The 23,271-nt window shown below is 41.0% G+C and overlaps 1 long non-coding RNA gene and 1 pseudogene across 1 annotated transcript; one reads left to right on the top strand and one right to left on the bottom strand.

The window, feature by feature from the left end:
* Nucleotides 1-3,351: 3,351 nt before the first annotated feature.
* On the bottom strand, nt 3,352-5,060 carry LOC105874482 (microtubule-associated protein RP/EB family member 1 pseudogene; annotated as a pseudogene).
* A 65-nt stretch (nt 5,061-5,125) lies between these two features.
* On the top strand, nt 5,126-23,263 carry LOC142862422 (uncharacterized). Its single transcript, XR_012913487.1, has 2 exons — nt 5,126-5,412; nt 23,113-23,263. It is a non-coding gene; the product is annotated as an uncharacterized LOC142862422 (long non-coding RNA).
* Nucleotides 23,264-23,271: the final 8 nt, after the last annotated feature.

Raw genomic sequence — 23,271 nt, 5'->3', positions numbered from 1 at the left:
TGAATGAACAAATAAAATGGGGTGTATTCAAACAATGGAATGTTATTTGGCAATAAAAAAGAATAAGAAGTACTAATACATGCCACAACACAGATAATCTTAAAAACAAGCTAAGTGAAAAATATCAGACACAAAGAACCACATGTTCTTATGATTCCATTAATATGAAATCCTCAGAACAGGCAAATCCACAGAGACAAAAAGTACATGGGTGGCTGCCTAGAGCTGGGTAGTTGGGGGTAAATGGGGAGTGATTGCTAATGAGTATAGAGTTTCTCTTGGGCATGATGAAATGTTCTAAAATTGAGTGTGGTGATGGTTGCACAACTTTTAAATACCTTAAAAACCATTGAATTATACATTTCAAATGGGTTTACTATATGCTATGTGAATTGTATCTCAATGAAGCTATTAGTTTTTAAAAAAACATTGCAATAAAACTGACAAGAGGCCTGGCGCAGTGGCTCACATCTGTAATCCTAGCACTCTGGGAGGCCGAGGCAGGCGGATTGCTCGAGGTCAGGAGTTCAAAACCAGCCTGAGCAAGAGCGAGACCCCGTCTCTACTATAAATAGAAAGAAATTAATTGGCCAACTAATATATATAGAAAAAAATTAGCTAGGCATGGTGGCACATGCCTGTAGTCCCAGCCACTCGGGAGGCTGAGGCAGTAGGATTGCTTGAGCTCAGGAGTTTGAGGTTGCTGTGAGCTAGGCTAACACCATGGTACTCACTCTAGCCTGGGCAACAAAGCAAGACTCTGTCTCAAAAAAAAAAAAAAAAAAAAAAAAAAACCTGACAAGAGGCCGGGCGTGGTGGCTCACGCTTGTAATCCTAGCACTTTGGGAGGCCGAGGCGGGTGGATTGCTCAAGGTCAGGAGTTCGAAACCAGCCTGAGCGAGACCCTGTCTCTACCAAAAATAGAAATAAATTAATTGACCAACTAAAAATATATATACAAAAAAAAAAATTAGCTGGGCATGGTGGCTCATGCCTGTAGTCCCAGCTACTCGGGAGGCTGAGGCAGTAGGCTCGCTGAGCCCGGAGATTGAGGTTGCTGTGAGCCAGGCTGACGCCACGGCACTCACTCTAGCCGGGGCAACAAAGTGAGACTCTGTCTCAAAAAAAAAAAAAAAAAAAAAAAAAAAACCTGACAGGAAAATATTCAAGGAAACAAAGCCCTTGTTCTATATTTGGAAAACCTTTTTTGGTGGATTTGGTTATAATTAGATCTATTCAATAGGAATTCTTCCAAGTGCATTTCATACAAGCAAGGCCACTGTGTGTGGTTGGGCAGGTGCACTCAGCACTGCCCAGCAATACATGGCAGCCTGCCCAAGGAGAGCTGCATACCAGACTGTGTTTTCTAGCCTAGGGAAATAGAGCTGAGCTGTGCCCTTGATCCCCCTTGGAGTCAACAATCAAACTGTGGCATTCTTCATTTCTACTTACTCCTCCCCACTTCAAATGGCCCAAGTCACCCAAATTCCCTAAACAATGTTTTTGAAATACATGGCACACAAAAGAAGGTCAGCACCAACAGCAGAATGGGTGGCCGTGGATATGAATCCCCAGGTTTTCTTCCTGTTGGGTTTGAAGCACTTCTGTTTGCTTCCTGAGTCTGTACTAACCATCTGGGGACTCCATCTATTCCTTCCCTGCAATTCTCGATTATGATTCCTGCTAATAACTGATTGCCTTGATTCCATTTCAACACAGCGATTTGGAGCTTTAGCTCAAGTGCTAGAGTACTCTTGATTATCTGTAATGGCCTAAAATAGAAATCACTTTAGCTGCTAAAGGAAACAGAAACCAGACTTACTGGACAGTTTGGCACACTATTATTCTGAGAATAAAATGAGACTGATACATATGAAAAAACCTGGAGTGTTTATAGAGAACAATGCTTTGACGGCTAGAAGTAACTAGGGCGTCATTAGTAAGCACTTTAAGCGGTGTGTCCTTAGGCTAATTACTTTGCCTCTATGGGCCTCAGTTTGTCTATTTATAAAGTGTTAGTACTTTTTTCATAAAGTTGTGAGGATTAAAAGAATTAATATATATTAATAACTTTAGAACACCACCTAGCTCGTACTTTGCCATTATTATAATGCTTGCTATTATTATCATTTCATAGTACATTCTAGATTTTACTATGAACAAATTTTGGATAGATCCACTCAAATGTGTTGGCCACCAGCTTATGGGTCTCCTCTTATCATGATCATGTCTCCAGGTCTTTAGCTGTAGGTGGGTGGAACTGCCAAGACACTTAAGTTTTTTGAACAGGTTCATGTGGTGAGGTCAGGCCTTGGGAGACAGGAGATGAAGCTTGAGTCCAGGAATGAGAGGACTCCTCAGTGCCTGCCCAGGAAAGGGGCTGTGAGTTGCAGTGAATGAGGGGAAACCTAGTGGCTCTAGAGAGATCCTGGCTGTATGGCAAGGCTCTTTGTGTGCAGAGGGTTTGGGTACAGAGCCCACACCCTCCTAGTTCTTAACTTAGACCCTTCAATCAAAGCTCACAATGTCCAGCTGCTTTCTTGGTTGGGACACTATGACATAAATAATAAGTTTTTTTCTTTAATGATTTTACGAGCTGGGAATCTACCCAAAAGATCAAAAGTCACTTTATGAAAAAGACACCTGCACTTGAATGTTTATAGCAGCACAATTCACCATTGCAAAGCTGTGGAAACAACCCAAGTGCCCATCAATTCATGAGTGGATTAATAAAATGTGGTATATGTATACCATGGAATACTACTCAACTTTAAGAAACAATGGTGATATAGCACCTCTTGTGTATTCCTGGATACAGCTGGAACCCATTCTACTAAGTGAAGTATCTCAAGAATGGAAAAACAAGTACCACATGTACTCGCCAGCAAATTGGTATTAACGGATCAACACCTAAGTGGACATATAGGAGTAAATGTATCAGGTGTCAGGAGCGGGTAGGAGGGGATGGGCATACACAACCACAAGTAAGATGTGCAACGTTTGGGGGATGGACATGCTTGTAGCTCTTACTCAAGGGGGGAGGGGGGCACGGGGCAATGTATGTAATCTTAACACTTGTACCCCCATAATACGCTAAAATAAAATAAACTAAAAAAATTTTAAAAATTAAAAAAAATTTATGAGGTATTCTGAAACTTCTCTTAATCCTCAAAGTGTGGTCAGTGACCAAGAAAAAGCCTAGAAAATGGTCAAAAGTTTATGAGAAAAATTAAATCAATTCCATTTTTTTTTTGAAATGCAGAATTTTATTTAGAAATTGTTTAAAATAGAAAAAAAACCCTGTCAAGAAAGAACAGGTAGAGAATGGGTTCCCAATAAAATGGAATTTTAGGGCGACAAAAGTCTAACAGGCCACAAAAGAGAAATACCACCACTGTCATTTGAACAATGGCTAGTTTACTTGTATTTTTTGGCATTGTTAATCAATGAATCTGGGTTTTCCTCTGAATTCCACACAGAGCATGCACTACACAATTTTATCATAAAATACTTGCTTTCTACACACATTTTAGGACAAGCTACCACCAGAAACAAATCAACACAAATACGTCAGGGGCTGAACAATCTCAGTAGTGGGTGACACACATTTTGCAGAATTCTGCCAAACAAAGGAATTGAATAGGCTGTGGGCAAAAAAAATGAGGGAGAGTTAAGGAAGGAAGTATTTTAAATATTAATAATTAATTCAGACATGGTACTGTATTTTCTGCAAAAGAAAATTAACAGTAACACACTAATGAATTTTATCTCCAAAGAGATTAGTGCACTGGCAAAGTATTCGGCTAACAGTGGAGAGCTGTGGGCAGATTTCACATTAGCTTAAGATTCAATTCAGTCTTTACATTTCTCTACTGAGGTCGCCACCTCAGCGTATTACATAACACCTTCTCCAGCGATCAGTGTGACTGTATCCACACGGTGAAACCCATGGCAGCCTCTGTTCCCCAGGTGAACCAACCAGATGTCAATACTGCTCTCCTAACAAGGTAAAAGCTCCCAACTCAAACTTATTGGAAGAGGAGGGAAACTTCTGCAAAGCGCACTTTAAGAAGAGGTACTTTTTAAAGATGAAAAGAAACCAGTGAGTCCTCTAAGAATAATCAAAGGGAGGATTTTACAGTTAAGCACATGATTTGCAGTGAAGAATTCGGATGTTGCTCTGCTAGTCCAGGCTGTTAATACTCTTCTTGTTCCTCCTGTGGGCCCCCTTGATCAGGTATCACAAAGCCTTCACCTGTGGCACAGAGAATGTCTACGATCTTCTGCAATACTGGGTCATTTTCCCCCTCATTCTCCTGGCAAATCAATTCAATGTCCCTTAGCTTTCTGAAGTAAAAATCTCTCTCTTTCTCCAAGCCTTCGACTGCAAGTTGCAATATGGTGACCCGCTGCATCCACTCGGCTGCTTCGTCATTCCCGCTGCCCACACCCAGATTCCTCCGCATCGCCCCGGGGCCGGCCTTAGGCGCAGAAGTGGTTCTCAGTGTTGGGATGGGCCTCGGTGGAGCTGCCCTGCTAGAACTGAGAGGTCTCTTCGGTTTATTCGGAGCTGGGGCAACAAGGGAGGGAGCCACCGCAGTTTCTTGACCTTGTCTGGCAGCCACAGGGTCATAGTCTTCTCCGTCGTAGTTTGCATCAAAAAATTTCTTGAACCACTGAACGAATTCAAAATTGTCCCGAAACTTTCCTTTTACTAATTTATCCACAGGGATTATTTTGTCAACACCGAGCCTCTTAAAACCCGCTTGCAGTATTTTGAAGTTCTGAATGCACTCGTGTTCCAGCTTGGCTTGGAATTTCACTTTCTTCAAAGCAACGGAGCCAGGGTACAGCATGTCCATAAACTGACAATACGCAGCCCCTGAGCACAGCTGCTCGACCTTCGTCAAGTTCAACTGCAGAGACTCATTGATCCAGGCCAGCAAATCATGCCGACTCAAGTTATCACCGGTGACTGACGTCGAGTGTACATTCACGGCCATCCTCGGCTCTGGGCGGAACCGAGTCCACCGCCCACGTCCGGCTCCGGCTCCACTTCCGGTTCCGTCTTTGCCTCGTTCAAACCGCCGGCCCCGCCCGCCGGTCGGCGCGATGACCTCACACGCACGCGCCGGCTTGAAGCTGAATTCCGGTTTTGATATTGACAATCTACTGGGCGTAAGAACTTGCTATCTCTGTACCAAGTTGTCCTGAATGCAGAGCCAACGTTAGTGAGGACTTGCCTTTCAAACATCTCTCGTGCTCTGTGCACCAAGGGGAACCGTTTCTCTACCTGCTGCCCTGGTTTTCTCCCACTGATGGTGTGCTCCTGCTCTGCCAGTCCTGATGCTTCCTTTTGACTTAGGATCTTCAGCTTCTCTCCGAAGCGTGCCTGGACAGTGATGGGTGTAGGTAGGGTCCCACGTTACCCTGTACTTACTGCCTTCATGTGATGGTCTAACTTCAAAAGGGTTGGGGGGAGTCATGGAGATTTTAGAGCCTCATCAGATTTTTGGAAGTAAGACTTTCCAAGCTTATAAAGATTGTAGCATCCACTATTTTGTTAAACTATATTTCTTTCTAAAAAGTTCCCCTTCACAAAATCTTTGCTCAAAATGGCCAGAACTTTTTCCTTTTTTCTGAGAGGGAAAAGGTGATTCTTAGGGAGGAGATGCCTGTTTTTACTTGGGGATTTCCATGGGGAAAGGGAAACGTGAAATATCCAAGTCTCTGAGCTCTGCTGAATCAGCGTTTAATTAGGATATCTAGCAGTTTGGGATCTGTGGGGATGGGGTGCGGCAGATTGCCAGGTGGAGGCAATGAACCAAGAGTAATCCTCCTCCTCTCCCTAAGGAGCCAACTGCTCCTCCAGTGAGCCTGAGTCTAGCCTAGCAATCCAAGGGGCAAAATCTGGGAAAAAGAGACCACTTCTCAGACCTTCTAAGAAGATGAAGGGGAAATACAGGCAAGTGAGTATCTCAAAGCTATTCCCATTTGAACCCCAACTCATTCTTTTGGAGGTGCTAATGAAGAGTGAGTGACTAGAAGGCAGATGATGGAGGAAAGGACAGAGAGCAGGTATGGGCTGGAAAGCTTGGGTGTAAAAGCTGATGTTTACTTACAGAAACGTGCTTACAGCTGATATGTTTGTTTCAGTCATAAAATTTCCCATCTGCTTGTGCATCTCTGCCCTGCACCAGCATTTTACCATTCTCTTGTTGGTAAGAAAAAGAGAGCAATAAAAGTAACTTCAGGGTAATTGCTTGGGAGTTATAGGAGGTAGGAAGTTATAGGAGGTAGGAGAAGTACACGTTTTATAACCCAGCTTCCCTGCTGGGTCTGCTTCCCACCTGAAGGGGCCCAGAAGGAAACTGGTCAGGGAGAAGGCACAGCTAGTGAGCTTGGGGAAAGTGTCAAATGAAACTCCCTTGCAGTGGCTGTGAGGGAAACTGGGTTACACAGCTTAGGAGGGGTCTCCTGCCTGTGTGGGTAAGCTATGAAAAGGGGAGGAACTGCTAAATGAGTTAGGGTTGGTTTGTACTTTCCTGTATTCATGGCTCCAGCAGACTTCATGGAGAATCACAGGGCAGTGGGTGGCAGTCACTGGGGTCCACGCCAGTCTCGGGAAAAAAAACCACAGACACACAAAATGTGAGTGTGTCTTATTCCAATGCAGTAGAAAAAAATTTCTCTCTGGATTCTGCTCAGAGAAGTGAACAAATGCTTCTAGAACACACTTTAATTTCACAAAGCATGCAGGAAGTGATTTATCACTCAGATCTCTTAGACCATGGTTCTCAAACTTGAGCTTGCATTCGTAGAGGGCTTGTTAAAACGCAGATTGTGTGGCCCCACACCAGTTTCTAATTCAGGAGGTCTGGGGTGGGACCCAAGAAGTTGCATTTTTAACAAGTTCTCATGGGATGCTGGTGTTGGTCAAGGATGTTTCTCAATGGCAGAAATACTGCACATAGGAAAGGCCAGTAGATGAAGTAGTGACTTAGGGAAGGCTGCATGCAAATAGGTTTCCTACCAATTTTTAGTGCCTGTGAAGACCATTGCATTGCCTGAATCCACTAATTTCACAATAGGTAGACGACTCCAAGTTTAACAAAGACCGGCCGGGCGCGGTGGCTCACACCTGAAATCCTAGCACTCTGGGAGTCTGAGGCAGGCAGATTGCTTGAGCTCAGGAGTTCGAAACCAGCCTGAGCAAGAGCGAGATCCCGTCTCTACTATAAATAGAAAGAAATTAATTGGCCAACTAATATATATAGAAAAAATTAGCCAGGCATGGTGGCACATGCTTGTAGTCCTCGCTACTCGGGAGGCTGAGGCAGCAGGATTGCTTGAGCCCAGGAAATTGAGGTTGCTGTGAGCGAGGCTGATGCCATGGAACTCACTCTAGCCTGGGCAACAAAGCGAGACTCTGTCTCAAAAACAAACAAAAAAAGAACAAAGACCTAGTTCTCTGAGGTAAACTGTTGTGTTGTAGCCTCATCGTGAATACATCAGATGAAAGTTATATTTGTGTCAGCCTGTTTGATGTCAGAAGTTCTTTTTTAACCTCCAACTGGGATTGCTGAGCCTTTCCAGGAGTCCTCAAACTTTTTAAACAGGGAGCCAGTTCACAGTCACTCAGACCGTTGGAGGGCGGTTGGAAGTGCAGTGCACATTCCACACATGCGCACTGTGGGCCCGGGACCAGTCGGCTGCTAAGCAGGACAGGCAGCGGTGGCAAAAACACCAGGCGGGCCAGATAAATGTCCTGGGTGGGTCGCATGTGGCCTGCGGGCCGTAGTTTGAGGACCCCTTAGGCAAACAATTATTTGGGAAAGTCAGAGCAGGTATCTAAGACATTATAGCCAGTGTTTTAAAACAAGAGCCATTGAGCTGATGTTTGCTTTGTCTAATTGGTGTGTTAATGATATGATTGAAGTACTAGCCAGCACCACATAGCTGAATACATCTTTGGTAAATAAAGGATTTTTGCATAATTAATCTCATTTCTTCAATCTGATTACCTATTTTCCTGCCACTTACACCTGCATAGCCAAGTATATTGTAGGGAAATTGCTGCTTTGCTTTTCTACAAGTAGAGTTGGCATTTGATGACCACATGGTACAACTTACTATACACTAGTAATAACCTGACAGCTTCAACTTATGAGTTGTACTACTATATTTATCAAAACATTTGAGTTGCATTTTCATGATTCTAAGTATAGCTTGTTTGTTTCTTCCTTTTATCTGAAGTGACTTTGAGAATTCTGGAAGTTCTGGCAGAAGTTATGATAAGTAACATAATCAGAACTAAAGTTTTAATTGACAATATGGAATTCCAACTTTGGAACTCCCTCTTGGTAATGGGAGTTTGAGTGATTGTTTTTTAAGGTGGCTTTTAAAATGTTTCTATATTGATAGAGTTTTTAACAAAAGGCCTGGGGGTTTTTTTCCTAGAAAGATATAGAGACTAACTTTGAAAACAAAGTTTTGAAAATAAAACTTTGTGTATTTCTACAAAGAATTGCCCTTCCTTTTGTAATCCTCTAAATTTCAGAAGCTTTCTGTATATGTAATATTTCAATGTTTATAAACCCAGAAGCAGCCATGACTGTTACCTTTCTTTCTAATTTTTTTGCTAACAGATCATCTAGTGAGATTGCTAGAATTAATTGCATAACTCAAAATATCAGTTAATGGGAGGGAAGAGTGTACATGTTCACATATGAAGATAGGTAACATGTGACCTTGGTGGAGTATACTTCCCTTTTGTTTGAAACCTGCTCTTTTTAATATGCAAAGATGCCCTGCAAAGTTCTTGTGCAGGAGGTGCTGTTGTGTCAGTTTTGCCTAAGCTTCCCATGTGTAAGCTCCTGCTTATGAGGAATCAGGATTATAAGGGAGAAAATATAATATGCAATGGCTGTTTGCTCTGGCAACATAGATACAGCACACCATTGAAAGAGCAAAGAGAATGGAGAGAGCACATGGAAAAGGTAGCTGTCTTCAGTAATCTTGGTGGTGGTGGTACTGGTTTTGTAGCTCTGAGAGTGTGGCCCATGTGATGTGGAAGGACAAGTGTGTGATTACAGGACAGTCTAATCTATCATCCCCTGAATCCCTGATCCAGGATCCTCCATATGGAATGATGGAAGTAATAGAGATAAGTTGAAAGAAGTTAAGTAGAAACCCTGCAGTCATGACTTGGAAATATAAGTATTAGCATGAACTAAAAGTATTTTCATTTAGCTTCCTGTCTGCTGAGACCTCCTAGAAATAACCATGAGCAGCCTGTTAGCAGTGAGCACACCTAGCACCAAGACTATGATCTTGAAACACCATTTCCTGTTAAAAGAAACCAGGCCTCACTTCTTGGAGAATATGGATGGTTCCAGAGCCAGAATAGGAATGTATAAGACGAGCCTGGATCTTGTCACATCAGAAAATAGGGAGGCTATCAAAGACTAACAGGGTTGTGTTTCTTGGCCAGGCTCCCACTGTCGCGCCCGCCTCGCCAGCAAGGAAGACGCGGCAACTGGAGTTCTTCTGACAGTGCTTTAATGGGGTTCCCTTTAGACTTACATGATGTGGAAGACCCTGAGCACAAGCTCTCACACACTTATATACTCTAAGGAAGGAGGGAAGTGATGGGGATAGGTTAAAAGCGCGCGAGGGTTATTACTGATAGGCCAAGCTAAGATCCTTCATATGCATACTTATAGAACAGGCCAGGACTTACTCTGCGCATGCGCTGAACTTGTTTACTACAGGCGGGCCACCGGAAATCGGCGCCATCTTGTAATGGCGTTGTCACCGCACCCCACATCCCACAGGCCAGAGATGAGAGAATTTGCCATAAAAAGATAAGGGTGGTAGACAGAGATACTCAAATATGTAAGTCATCATAAAAGAAAAAAGTCACTTCTGTAGCATGATAGAGAATGAACTCCATATAGTAAGAAATTGAACCAAACAATTTGCCTGGTTTTCTTTATAGATTGAACCACCAAGTAACCAACTAGTGGTTGAGGGGAAGTTTCTCTGTATAGAAGTAGCCCAGCTAGTATATGAAAGAATAATAGATTTAGAATCTCCCCATTTTGCACTCCCTAATGAATTAATGCAAGTTGGCTAGTAACCTCACAGAAGAAGAGATAACCAGATATTAAGTGCCTCCTAATGCAAACACACATTGCCACCTATGAGCTTATCTTTGAAAAAAAAAATTAAACCTGAATAGGATCAAGCATCAAACATCAAAGGACATAAGAAAATGCTAAATTACATCATAGGGATTCAATTACCAAAAGCCAGTCTATGGGAAATTTCACAGGGCAAATGACTCAATTTCTTCAAACTGCAAAAAGAAAAAGGAGAGGTAAACCTGTAAATTAAGAAACCTCAAACACATTTATTTTTAAAAAGCAAAACTAAGCTATTGCATATAAGGACACACATTTGGGAGTTGGAACTACAAAGAAAAGCAAGGAAGTGATAATTGTCAACATCTGGATGGTCATTACTTTCAGAGAGGAGGTAAGGGCTGTTAGTAGCATGGGGCACAGAGGCACTACTGCCAAAGTGGTTGGCAAAGGTCTATTTCTCAACCTGGGTAGGGCTTGTAAGGTGTTTTATAATTTATTAAGCAATACTTTATGTGGTTTTCTGTTCCTGTTTTACAACAAAAAAGGGAAAAGTGAAAAATCACAGGAAATATTTGCAATACAGATAACCAACAAAGAGTTCACAACTTTTGTAAAAGAAAATATCCTACAAAGCAATTAAAAAAAAAAAAGTCAACATAACGGAAAAATGAGCGAAAGACTCGGAGAATCGCTTCACAGAAAGAGGAAATCCAAATAGCCAATAAACAAGACAAGTGCTGAAGGGAAATGCAAATTAAACCGCAATTAAATACTGGTACTTGCCCAGCAGAATTAAATGTAAGTGCTGGCAAGGATCTAGAGGAACTCTGAAATTGCTGGTGGGAATGTAAATTGTTACAACAACTTGGGAAAACAGTTTGGAATTATCTGATAAATTTGAGGCCATATCCAGTGGGCTGCTGAGTGTTTAACAACCAGCTCTCCAGAAGGAAAGCCCTGATTTGTGGTGTTTATTTCCATGGTGTAAATGCTCCCGATATGACTGATTCAAGCTACCAATGTGACCTCCCTGAATGTGGAGTTCAGAAAAGATGCCCAGTACACACCATTCCACAGTGTTTCCCCCCTACAGACGCGATCAACAGGAGTAACCTCAAGTGTAGAGAACAACAGAATGTCAGAAAATAACTACAGTCTTCAGTAAAAATAATGAGTCTCTAGTATGTGTAACGTTTGTTTTTAAAATAATTGTAAGTTTATATAATTGAATTTTTAATAATAGCTGTTGACAATTTGCTTGTAAATTTCCAAAAAATTTAACAAGTGGCTCTTGGGCCAGGAAGAGCCGGCTCCACCACACACACTGTCATGGCTACACCTGATGACCCAGAAATTCCAGGCCACCCTATAGAAATGTCATCATATGTGCATGTACAGAAATATATATATATTTATATTGCCTGTAGTCTTTCAAAACTAGAAATGATCTCATTATCCAATAGTAAGTGGATTTACAAACTGGTAAGTTGACATAGTGAAATTCATCATACAGCAATAAAAACAAGCTAAAGCTACATTTAGCAATATGGATGAACCTTTAAGACAATGTTGAGTGAAAAATTAAACACAAGAGCACACCAGGCCGTGCATGGTGGCTTATGCCTAAAATCCGAGCACTCTGGGAGGCCAAGGTGGGCGGATCACTCAAGGTCAGGAGTTCGAAACCAGCCTGAGCAAGAGCGAGACTTCGTCTGTACTAAAAATAGAAAATTAATTGACCAACTAAAATATATAGAAAAATTAGCCAGGCATGGTGGCGTGTGCCTGTAGTCCCAGCTACTCGGGAGGCTGAGGCAGGAGGATCACTTAAGCACAGGAGTTTGAGGTTGCTGTGAGCTAGGCTGACGCCACGACACTCTAGCCAGGGCAACAGAGTGAGACTCTGTCTCAAAAAAAAAAAGCACACCAATACAACTCAATTTATATGAAGTTTAAAAACAGGCAATACTGTACTACAATGTTGAGAGGTACAAGGAGATGTAGGTGGTAGAACTATAAAGCAAGGTGAAAAAAAGTCATTAGAGACAAAGAGAGTTCCACCTTTAGCTAAGAGGCAGGGTTGTGGTCAAGACACATGGGGCTTTGGGGGTACTGAAATGTTGCTTATTCAGCTGGTGGTGGTTACAGCCCTTGGCTTAAGCTGAACATGAGTTCTACATGCTTTTCTGTGCAGGTGTTGCATTTCACAATTTTTAAAAAGACAATAGAAAATTATCTCTAAGCATAACCTTCAAGTTCAGCAAAGTTGGTATCTGAAAGGCACCCTAGCGAAATAGACCAGCAGAGAGCAAGAATCCAAAAATAGGCCACCGGACTAGTAGCCCTGAGCAAGATTTGATTCTTCACAAGTCACATTCCTTTGTGAAACTGGGGTTATAACCACCCACTCGTCCATTTTATGGCATTACCAGAAGGATAAATAAAATGTGCTGGTGCCTTAACTCCCAGGGAGCACTAGAGAGGTATATTCATGGGAGGCGCAGTAGTGCAGTGATGGACGCCACAGGCTATGGGGTTGGACAAATGGCTGTGAATCTCCACCCTGCCCCAATTCCCTAAGAGAGGACATTCCTCTGAGCCTCAGTGTCCTTAACTGAGTGTCCTGGCAAAAATCCCTTCGTTGCAGAGCTGGTGGAAGGACTGAATGTCATATCTCTCATAGAGCACACTCAAGGAGTAGTTTTGTTTCTTTAACAAATATATAACCTATACATGAGCAAGCATTACGCTGGCGTGGGACCAAAGCTAAACTTTCTTGTTGTCTTCTTCTGTTCCTGTAAATTTTCTGCAGTGAGGAATAATATTCCTCTGACCCTGGGTGAAGACTTGAGCAGGTGGAAGAATTTTCTAGTCATTCACAGATAAGTCCTCCATTGCTTTCAGCTATGAACAGTCTCAATTACAGAAATGGAAATGCCTAGTCTCATGTGATGATCAAACTCTGATTTGCATTGGTGGTCAGCATGGCACAAAATTGTCTCCCCTTCCTCGGCACATTCCTGTGTCCACTGGAGGCTTCCAGTGTCATCAGGGTGTCATCAGGGAACAGGGTGTCATCCTCCTCCTTGCCCACCTTTCCCTGCCCACTGTCCCATCTTTTCCTACCCTGTCTCCCTTTGCTTTTCCTTCCTCACTACCACTCTCAGAGAGAAGCTAGGTCCTGGAATAGGCCTGGCAATGGTCAAAGCCATCTCTCATGGGCCCTGCAGACCCACCTCTTGGTGCACCTGGGCTTTCCCACTCCTCTGCCTATATTCAGGTATCTGCCCAAACCCAAATGATGGTGGCTGATTTCTTTTATAGCAAGCTCTGAATACAAAGCCTCTACTTTTCTCATTTGGTTGGTCTTAGATTCTTTTCCTCAAGAGAGGGGACAGATAAAGGCAGACTTAGTGGTACAGAGGAAACAACATCAATCTCAAATGATCAAGAACATCTCCCCAAAAGTAGAAGGTAGTCGGATCTGTATAGGCAAGAGTGTGGATGTAGAGGTTTGAGAAAATGCAGAGGGCTCTGAAGAGACGATGGAATAAGAAAGTAATATGAGAGGGATATGGTGGGATGATTTCTGAACATCGCAGAAGGTGAGGTTGCAAATCTCCTGTAAATGGAAATGAATTGCTTTAGAGGTCATGCATGCTGACGGGAGCCAGGCATGAAGCACAAGCAAGCAAACCGGGCTGAGGGCCACAGTAGGGAGTAGTGGGGACTGTGACCAATGGAAGATCATGGTCCTACCTGAAGGGGGCAGCAACTTCTCAATTCCCATAAATTGGGCTTGTGTTTCTAAAGGCCAAATCCTGAATTTTAAAGAGAAACTAGAAATACCGAATTGTATGGAATTTTCTCACTTGTCTAAATGTTGACCAAAGTTTTAAACAGAGTACAAGAGGTTTTGCTGGTTTTGTTTAACATCGGTTTGCATTCTGGGCCTCAAAGATAGGATAAAGAATGCAGTGGTCTCTCATGACGCTACCTCATTGTCCATTATTCCGAACCCACCCCCTACTGCTCTCCTCCTCACTGCTTCAGTCACTCTGGCTTCCTGATGCCCCTTTGAATATGTCAGGCGCAATCTTGCCCCACGTGCTTAATGTACTTGCTGTCCTCTCTAGAATATTCTTTCCCCAGGTATTTGCATGATTCCTTCACTTTATTTCAAGTAACTTTTAAAGAAGTTCTCTGAATACTTCACTTAAAATTGTAGCATCTGCAGCAGCATTCCCTAGCACCTTTCCTTACTCCCTGTACATCACCTTAGCACCTACCCCTACCCCTTTGATTACCATTTGATATATTGCCTCTTTGCATATCATTCTTACTCACAGGAATACAGGCTCCATGAAAGCAGGGGGATTTTTTTTTCCTACTGTATTTCCAAGCACTAAAAGAGGGTCTGGAAGATAGTATGCACTTGAATAATTCAATTGCTGTTGAAGCATCTTTATACCTAGGCATTTTAGCCACAAATGCAGAATTATTTTTCCTCTTTAAATAGTTTACATGTTTTCCTTGCTCTGGGTGTTTCCACTCATAGAAGAGATTGCTTCTTGAGAAGTACATGATACTAATATAATCAATGAAAATTATTCTATTAAATAATGTGAGAACCTACACCTTGATATTTATCACATTTGCCTTAGCAGCAAATATTAGGAGTTTGGGGTATGAGGGTGGGCAAGAAGGGAAAAGACTAGAGATGGGAGATTTACATATCTGATAAGATATGTAAGTCTCTCCTACTGAATATAACTAGAAAAGCCAAGTTAAATATAAACACTAATTTTTTAGAAGCATCAAAGGTCTACCAAATTCGTGAAGGATCACCAAGGCCAAGATCCAGAAGATACAAATCCAGAAAAGTGGGCCTGGTGATTAGGGAGCTCCAATTGCTAAAGCAGTAGAGGTAGGATGACCAGATAAAATACAGTTAAATTTGAATTTCAGATAAGGAATGAATATTTTTAGTATAAGTATGCCCCAAATTTTGTGTGGGTATACTTGTACTAAAATTATTTATTGATAATCTAAAATTCAAATTTAACTGGGTATTCTTCATTTTTATTTGCTAAATCTGGAAATCATAAGTAGACAGCCTCTCAAAGCTAAGGAGTTAAAATATGGAGCTGAGAGCTGGTCAAGAGAAGGAAGCAGCAGCAAACAACCCCTCAGTGTAGCAAGCCTGTGGGATGAACCCTAGAAATGAAGGTGAACCAAAAGCAAACTGATCCTTGTGTACACTCCAGGACTCCTTTGGGTGGTCTGGAAAATGTTGTGTTAGTACTGGATACAGGTGGTCCCAGCTTGCTAGTGCCTTCAGGTGCCTGAAAGAAACAATTGTAAATTTTCTCTGCAGGAATATAATATCATCCTGTGTACTATGTGATTCTATAAATAATTTTGCCAAGTAAAATATTCACAAACAACATGATCAGATATAATCAGGGACACAAGAAGCTAAGAAACATGAACAATACCCAGCATAAATAAATAACAGAAATAGGTACAGAAACATACAAATATTAATATTACAGATAGTGGAATTACCACATGAATGTACAAACACCTACGTTCATGGAGAGTAAAGCCAAATGTAAATTTCAGTCAGGTTCCTGAAACAAAAAATGATTATTTTAAAATAAGCAAAGAACCAGCTACAAATTTAGGACTGAAAAGATTAGAGAATGTGCATGTATGTGTGTGTGTGTGTGTGTGTGCATGTATACACATATGTTTGCTGTTAATTCGGGTGGAGGGATTTATTAAAGTAAAGCTATTATTTTAATAGGTTTAAAATCAATAAAGTGAAAGAAATTTAGTTGACTACTCATTAAATTATCTTGTGAATAGATTAATTAAATATCAGAGGCAGAACTCCCAGCTTTCATCTAGAATGCAGAAAGTTGCAGTAAATCACTACTCTTAAAACAACCAAAACCAATTTTAGTATTTTTAAAAGATAACGGAGAAGAAAGGTAAAAGAACTAAGTACCACAGAAGAAATAAACCCTTTCTAGATTCAAGATGCTCAGTGAACCCCTAGCAGATAAATCTAAATAAAACCACACCTAATTAAACTATTATACACCAAAAATAATGAGAAAATCTCAAACTGCAAGAGAAAAGACACATTACATTTAGGGAAACAACAACAAGAATAACAGTGACTTTTCAAACAAAAAAAATGGACTCCAGAAGACAATGGAACGTCTTTAAAGTGCTTATGGGGGGAAAAAGCCAGCCTGCAATTCCTTATCCAATGAAAAGAAAGTTTATAAAATAAAGTGAAATAAAGACATACTTCAACAAGTAAAATCTGAGAAAATTTATCTCCAGTGTATACTCCCTTCAATAAATATTAAGAAAAATGTGGGCAAATACAAATGACTATTTACAAACTTTTAAAAGGTTGCTGTTTAAAGCAATAATAACAATATATTGTGAGGGATTATAACATATATATAAGTAAAACATGACAATATCAGAAAGAGCAAGAGAAGGTAAGTGGAATTATATTATTGGAAGTTCTTATATGATTCATGAAGTGTTAAAGTACCAACTTAAGGCAGATGGAATGAGTTAAGGATGCATATTATAATTTCTGGTCACAAAATATAGTTTAAAAACCTAAAGAAAAGGACATAGGGTAATGAATTACACTTAATTTTCTTTATAAAAGCAGGAAAACAAGACAAAAGAACAGATGGGATACATAGAAAACAAATAGTAACACAATGGACTTAATCTAACCACATCAGTAATTACATTAAATATTAATGACTAAATCTTCAAAAGAGATTAAGATTAAAAGAGATTGTCAGTTTAGGTAAAAAGGAAAACTACCAAGACTCAACTGTATGCTGTTTACAGGAGGCCCGTAGACATGTTGAAAGTGAAAAGATGGGAAAAAAATATGGAAAAAGATAGACCATGACAACACTAACCAAAGAAAAGCTGGGGTGGCTATTTAAGAATCTAAGTAGACATCAAGGCAGGGAGTATTGCCAGAAATAAAGAGGAGTATTTCATAAAGATAGAAAGCCAAATTCTTTAGGAAGATGGAATAATCCTAAATGTGAAATAGTTAATAATAAAAATGAAAATAGAAATATCAGGAACACACTAAGTGTAAATGCAAACTTAAATATATTTTAATTTTATTTCTAACTTTTTAATTAGTAGTCCCTTTTGTGGGAGAAAAATAGCAAAAGTGCTGTACCTCCCTCATTCCTTCTTAATTACCACCTTGGTTATGAAAAATTGTTAGGTAGCTCTATTCCATAAAGTACTTGCTTGGGTCATGGAATAGAAGAATACAATTTATCCTGTGAAAACTGAATAAATCAATGTCTGAAAACAGAAAATATATTGGGGATAAAACAAGTTGCACACAATAATGGAAACTTCTTTGTTTTGAGGAAAAAGATATTTATAAATAAAATTTTGTATGTTTATATATAAATATAAAGTATGTATCTATAGAAAATTTGGAGAAATGGACACCAAACTTAATAGCAGTTGCCTCTAGGAAAGGCTATTAGAGGAGAGACTTTCACTTTTTTATTTATGTGCGTCTATATGGCTTGAATTGTCTTATGCACATGTAACCCTTTTAAACCTAACACTGGCTTAGCCACTCCCTGGTAAGCCAAAGCCACATTATGTCCTTAAGTATATGGAAAACAATTTTCCGGATTAGCATGCAAGCCCTCTCTTTTCAACATTCTCCTCTCTGGAATGGAGTCTTATAAAGTTATTTGTATAATTATCTGTTTTCCTTACTGAACTATAAATTAGATCAGGGGTTAGGTTGGGCACAGCACCTGGCACGTAATAGATGCTTGATAAGTATTCATTGAATGAATGGACCAATTGCTGCTACCTCTAGGTCATAAATGACATCACTGGGTGTCCCAGATTTTAAGTGTTAAAAAGTAGTTAGCTCCCTACTTCCCCTAAGTCAGCTAAGTAGTTAGCTCCCTACTTCCCCTAAGTCAGTTTGGTGCAAAAAATACATACCAGAGATTGTGAATTAGAGAAAAGAGAAGAACCAGGGAATGCTGGGGGTGATGCATTCTATAGTGTGTCAAGATATGAAAGCTGGCACGTCATGTAAAATCTTAGAAACGGATGCATACAAGGTAGTGTTTGCTCTCAGCTCTTCACTCAGCCATCTGGAATCTCTTGGTATGGAGGTGGAACAGAGTGCTGAGTATCAATATAACTTCATGAATGAACCAGAGATATAAGGTACAATCATTCAAAGGGGATTTTCCTAAAGCTAAAGTTTTAGTGCTTGTTTCATGCCAAACATTGTGTTAGATTGACGTTTAATCCTCAGGACAATTTGATGAGGTAAGTACTATGATTACTGAGGATGAAACTGAGGAATAGAGAGATTATATACCTAGCCCAAGATTGCATATCTGGAGCCAGAATTTGAACCCAGGCAGTTTGACACCAGAGCCCCTGCTTTCTACTACTTCCAAAGCTACTGTTCAAGACATATATCCTGAAGGGATGATGAGTGAGGCCCAGGACTCACTCATCCTACCTATTAGGGCCAGTGGTTTTGACTATGGGGTGGTGTACATGGGCAGTGGCTATTGAAATATAATTCTTAAGGAAACAGAAGAAAGCAGTCTAGCCCTTTGGGGCCACCAAATATGTGTTGTTCTTCTATAAATATAGTTGTCTGTAAAAGGAAAGTAAATATTGAGGGAAAATGCCAGCAAGGAGATTCTCTTCTTTTCATACACTTCTTAAAGATTCATATTTGCTCGTTTTCATATTCCAACATAAGGATGTACACCAACTCTTCCCACCTCTCTTCTAAATATCATGGAGACGCAATGAAATTTACTTTTTAGGACTTACCAGTGGCCAGGCATCACACTAGGTGCTCGGAGAAGAGAGATCGATATGACACTGTCTCAAAAAACAAATTCTGCATGATCCCATTTGTATGTGGGATCTAAAAAAGTCAAACTCATAGAAGTAAAGAAAAGAATGGTGGGCTGGGGGTTGGTGCTGGAGAGATGTTGGTCAAATGATACAAAGTTTGCTAGACAGAAGAAATAAGTTTTTGAGATCTATTGCACAAGATGGTGACTATATAGTTAATGTGTAATGTATATTTCAAAACTGCTAAGACAATGGATTTCAAATGTTCATACCACAAAAAAAATAAGTACATAAGAAGATGGATATGTTCATTAATTTGATTTCATCATTCCCCAAAGTATACATATACCAAATATCACATTGTACTCCATAAGCATACAATTATTATTTATTAAGTCTTTAAATAAAACACAAGGCAGCTGAGCTAGGTTGATAGGAAAAAAAAAAAGTCTTTAAAAAGATTAAAATCTGACACTCTCTTAACTCACATGGAGGAATTTTTTCTTCCTAGCATCCCTTGAACCTGTTTCTTCCTTCTCCAGCATTTCATTCCAGCACAGGTCTCATCCCTTCCCACGTGGACTATGGAAAGGGCCCCTTGTTGGATTCTTCCTTCCTGCAGTCCTGCACAGCCCCTCCAGATCACCCTTCCTCAGCCATGACCCCGACAGTCCCGCTAATCCACAACCCTGTAACCCTCATAAAGGAGGCCTCACACACCCAACCAATATCTGCGTGGCACCTCTTGTGCCAGGCACTGTTTTCATTGGTAGAGCTACAGCAGGGCACCAAAAAAAGGCCCTTGTTCTAGCTGAGTGCAGGGGAAGACTGACAATGAACAAATACATAATATGCCACATGTTGAAAGTGTTGGGAGGAAAATCAAACAAAGGAAGTGCTTAGGAGGGGACTTCCATCTTAGAGAGGTAGCAACATCGAATTTCACCTGAGCCCTGTGACCCTGGAAAACTCTAAAGGTTAATAAGTACCCCCACCCTTTGTGTCCTGGAAGCAGCTTGCTGCCAAAGAACCACCTTGCCCCAGGTAACCAGGATAAGACTCATAGATGCCACCTTGGTTATCTATGGCAAGGCCAGACATCAACCCTCAGGATTCCCCTTCTTGGCCTCATCAATGATCAGCTAACCTACTTGTCCCCCTGACCAATTGGAACAAAATGCATATTTGAAACTTTGGTTCCACTTCTGCCCTTCCTCCAGGTGCCTGAACTTTGGTGGAGTATGCAGTTCCCCTAAGAAGAGGCTGACCTTGGGGTCACACATTCTCTTATCTCTTATCTGTCAGATCACACCACTCTTTCATTCCTCCACCCGACATCTCGTCCTTTCTAGCTTTACTTGCTCCTCTCTATAAAATAAACATTCAGACCTTACAGTCACAACATTCTCCTATTGCCATAGAATCCCCCGCTTGCAATGATCCTTCTAGATAAAGTTCTTTCCTTACTAAATCCAGATTTTTTTTAATTTGACAGTGGTTAGGGAGGGTTGCTCTATAAAGGAATGTGTGAGCAGAGATCTGAAAGAGGTCAGGAAGTGGAGCATGTGGGGCCAGGAGTGAGGGAATAGGGCAAGTGAGACCAGGAAGGACAAAAGCTAATAAAAGCTTGTGTTAGCAAGGTTACTGCCACGGGCAATGAGGGCTCCATTTTTCACAGATAATTGAGAAACTGTACAAAATGCCTCGGGGATTGTCTTTCTGCAGGACAGGAAGGAGGAGCATTTATCCACCAGCTCTCCCCACCTGCTCCTTAAGGGTTTCTATAGGCCTGCTAACACTTTTACCTACTCAAGCCCTCAAGGAAGCCAGCTGTCTGCTCCAAGGAGTAGGGGAATCCCTGGGCCAGGAAGGGAAGAGCCCGGTGAATGCCCTCCCTCCCCTGCCAAGTGAGTGGAAGCCAGCAAGGAACTTGTTATACCAGCCACTGGATCAGAGGCATGGCCGAGAGGATACAAAGTCAGACTTGAGGCTGAAGGTGCAACTTTGGAAGTCATCAGTATACACATAAATACATGTTCTCTTTAGTGGGAAAGAGACTCCATAGGAGGAATTTTCCTTGTCATGCTTTAATTAAACCATTTAGGCAACTATCCACTCTTCCTTTGGCAAACTTGACGTGTTGACATTGCAGCCACTAGCATAGCCCCCTCTGCCCTTCCCTCTGAGGTTATCCCACGTGAGACAGTGAAACGGCAATTCTCTCCTCCACAAACAAACAAAATAATAGCCTGGAATGATGGCCCTAATCCAACTTGAAAATTAAGAGAGATAAATAGAAGATCCTTTCCAGAGGTGCCAGAGCATGGGCACAGCCACCGTAGGCATTCTTAGATATGTGGCAGATGCAGAAGCAGCAGAATAAACCTGTGCTTGCTTCCACCTCTCTTTGGCCCAGACCAGAGGTTCTCCTCTCCTGCAGAGTGGTCATTTGAAAGCACAGGCGGCCAGGCAGCAACCAAGGGGAAGCACTCAGGAAATGATTGATGCACAGACTTTTAAATTACTTAGCTTCTCTTGCCTCCCAGGAGTAAAAAGAAGAGGTTAGACTAGATTATTTCTAAAGTCATGTTCTGCTCTCAAATTCCTGTTGTGTTCCATTTTGGACTTATTACATTGAGTAATCGAGTTCTTCCGACTCAATGACACCATCAGAGAGGCTCTTAAGATTAAAGAGCGCGGAGCTCCTGGGGCCAGAGGAAGCGTCGGTGAGTCAGAGCTGGCTGCTCTGCATCTGGAGCCCTCTAGTGGATAGAAAGTTAATTGAGATTTCCAAGTCTGGACCCAAATACCGGAAGTAAAATATTTGGGACAGGTGGCAGGTTTTGAAACCTTTCATTTTTTTTTTTCTAGAGGTAAAATAGGACCATTAATTTTTTAGCATTTCAGGAATATGTTATTCTTTGCTGAACATTGGGTTGGATGATATTGCTAGGCAGATGATTTACAATCTGAAATTTAATAAGAAACCAAACCTGAAGAAAATATAGGAAAAATTCAGGAGAAAAAATAAGTGACCATATTTTCAGAGAACACCAAAATTATTTCTTGCATTATTTAAATGTTAATTTCGAGACAGTGAAAGAGAGTTTCCTGCTATTGTGACTGAACAAGTCTTTCCTTTCATCTCCTTTGTCCTTCCAGCCTCCCCTTTAAATTAGAGGGGGTCTCTTGTCAGGAAAAAAGAAATTGGTTTAAGTATCTTAAATTGTAGAGCTCTAAAATGCACCTCAGTGGCATAAAGATTATTTTAAGCTAAAACGTGAACAAATAGCAGCCACAGGAAAAAAAAATATCTAAACTATTTTGCTGAGTTAAGCAGGACCTGCCGAAAAATACTGCCACCCTAAGTCCACTCTCTAGATAGTTTACAGCCAGAAAAGAGACTAACAATTATCACCAGAATGAGGAATTGCTTAAACTATCATATCCTCCGTTTGTTCTTCTGCAGGAGCTCTTTTCCCCCTCCTTTCTCCCTTTTTAAGTGGATATATAAACCCCTATCTTTGGCTCAAGGAGCCATTTCATCTAAGGGATCCTGAGGGAATACATAAACCTTATGTTTTCTCCTGTTAATCTATTGTCAGTTAATTTGCAGGCCCCCAACCACTAGACCCAAGTCAAAAGAGGAAAAACTTTTTCTTCCCATGGGGGAGAAAAGATTTATTTTCTCGACCATTGCTAGGTTCGTGGCTGAGGTACCTATTGAAAGGACGGGTCTTGCTAACAGGATAATAGGAAAAATAAACTCTCACCCTCAGCCTATTAGAAGTGGCATGAACTTGGTTTCTAAGATTAGCTACATGAGTATTTCTCCTACAGAAATGTTTATCCAGTGATTAAAAGAAGCTAAGTGAACAAAAGAAAGCATAAATCCTCATTGACACTCGCCAGAGCCGATCAATTCACATTCCAGAGACAGAAGAGTCTCCAGGAGTGCTTAAGAAAGGGTAAACTACCTGACTGTCATTAAGATTCACTACCTGTAGACTAAAAGGTTTTCTTGACTTCGTTTAAACAGCCCGGAAGAGTTCCTAAGAGGACAGCATGGGAGCAAGCTTCCCCTCCTCCTCAAGGAGAAACTGCACCAGATGCCTCCTGTTATCAATCTATGGCCAAGAAGAAAGAAAGACCAATTCCTGTTATCAATCTGCTCTAGGAAAACAAGAAAAGGCAAACA

This window comes from Microcebus murinus, chromosome 1, assembly GCF_040939455.1.
Source record: "Microcebus murinus isolate Inina chromosome 1, M.murinus_Inina_mat1.0, whole genome shotgun sequence".
NCBI lineage: Eukaryota > Metazoa > Chordata > Mammalia > Primates > Cheirogaleidae > Microcebus > Microcebus murinus.
Note: the sequence above shows the minus strand (reverse complement) of the source record. Positions and strands in the feature narration are given on the sequence as shown.